Below are 1,951 nucleotides of genomic sequence, written 5' to 3'. Positions count from 1 at the left end.
ACGATGACACGTTTATCATCAGAGACAAATGCCTCTTTAGTATGAGGTCATCAGAACCCTATTATGGGATGGACTACAGGAGGGGTCTGCATCTCAGCCAGCCATCACCTGCTGTGGTCTAACTGGCAGAAATCACTGAGAGAGAGGGGAGAGAGGGAGGGAGGGGGAGAGAAGGAGGGGAGAGAGGGAGGGGAGAGAGGGAGGGGAGAGAGGGAGGGGAGAGAGGGAGAGGGAGGGGGAGAGAGAGGTAGGGGAGAGAGTGAGGGGAGAGAGGGAGGGGGAAGAGGGAGGGGAGAGAGGGAGAGGGAGAGAGGGAGGGGAGAGAGTGAGGGGAGAGAGGGGGAGGGGGAGAGAGAAACATGGTGATATCGTCCTATCATGTTGCTAATCCCTCTGTCTAAAGGTGATGTCACCAGGACTACTCCAATTCCTCTTTACCACACATTCACAAATGTACATGAACACAAACCTAGGCTTAATGTGTGTTCCTTACTCTTTTGTTCACGTTTTAATGGAAAATCCTATTCATCAAGAGACTTACGTGAAGGTAGGAATCGACTCAATAGACCAAGACCCTAACATAATAACCAGACACTAACCTATCCTTACTACCTCATCGGCCATAGTGGCTCAAACACTGAGAAGATTGGAGAGTATCTCTGACGTGTCTCCCTGGTCATTAGAAACGAGAAACCGTCCAGCAGAAAGGCCTTCAGAAATGGACACAAAGCGCGACCACTTAATGGGTTCGAAGGTTCTTTTATTTACTGGATATGGCTGCACTGAGGCGCACACTCTTGTGTTACTGCATTAGTGCTAAAAATAAAAGATAATTCACTCTGTATTCTTTCCGTGTAGTCACATAATTCAGTTACCAGCGTTGGATTTCAGTTATGGAGACTAGGAACCAGAAAATATAATCTTGAACGTTAAATGATATTTGGCAGTAATTACGAAACCCTTCCATGGCATGAATAGGAACCCCGTAACTTTTAGCTCCACATCTCAGCTCCAGGGACTATAGATAATGCCTGTGTGTCACTCAGCCTGAACACAGCTCTCATGTAAACACACTGGTAGCTCTTAGTGCTGTTAGAGGCCTTGGTGACCAGTAATGACTCTATTGTCTTCTAATGTAGACATCTAACAAAAGGCATGCATTCCTATTCCTTGACAATTTCTGTGCAGACACAAAGAACCTTCCTAGCAGCACTGCCCCTGTTGCCTTGGTGTCCAGATATAATTCGTTTTTCTTTTTTAATTTGACTTTCTTTTGTGCTTTAATGACAGATTACCCAGGAGCTTTACTGAGCGAAAAATGTGCTCATTGTGATATTATAAAAAAATTGTCAAAAAAAATGTTTTAGCTGTAGCCAACCTTCTTGAATTAATTCTTCATTTGATTTCTTTCTACATATCTGTGTGTGTACATGCTGATTACCTACCTTGTTGGAGCGTACTAATATCATTGAGCTATAACTATTCTCTGGTATATACATACATCCTTTAGCTTGATCAAATTAGCATTTGCAGAGGTATCTAGTTTTGTAAATTGGTACATACAAAGGTAACAGTCATATTTCAATCATATTTATTTACACAGCACATTTAAAACGACAAACGTCAACCCAAGTGTTGTACAATAGAAACAAAACAGAACGAGCACAGGAGACTAACTAGCAACAGCGCCCCATGGTGCAGTGAACCTGCATGGTGCAGTGAACCTGCATGGTGCAGCGAACCTGCATGGTGCAGCGAACCTGCATGGCGCAGTGAACCTGCATGGTGCAGCGAATCTGCATGGTGCAGCGAACCTGCATGGTGCAGTGAACCTGCATGGTGCAGCGAACCTGCACGGTGCAGTGAACCTGCATGGTGCAGCGAACCTGCACGGTGCAGCGAACCTGCACGGTGCAGCGAACCTGCACGGTGCAGCGAACCTGCATGGTAA

Source organism: Hypomesus transpacificus, chromosome 2 (genome assembly GCF_021917145.1).
Source record: "Hypomesus transpacificus isolate Combined female chromosome 2, fHypTra1, whole genome shotgun sequence".
Lineage (NCBI taxonomy): Eukaryota > Metazoa > Chordata > Actinopteri > Osmeriformes > Osmeridae > Hypomesus > Hypomesus transpacificus.
The sequence above is the reverse complement of the archived record's forward strand: the minus strand, read 5'-3'. Positions refer to the sequence as shown.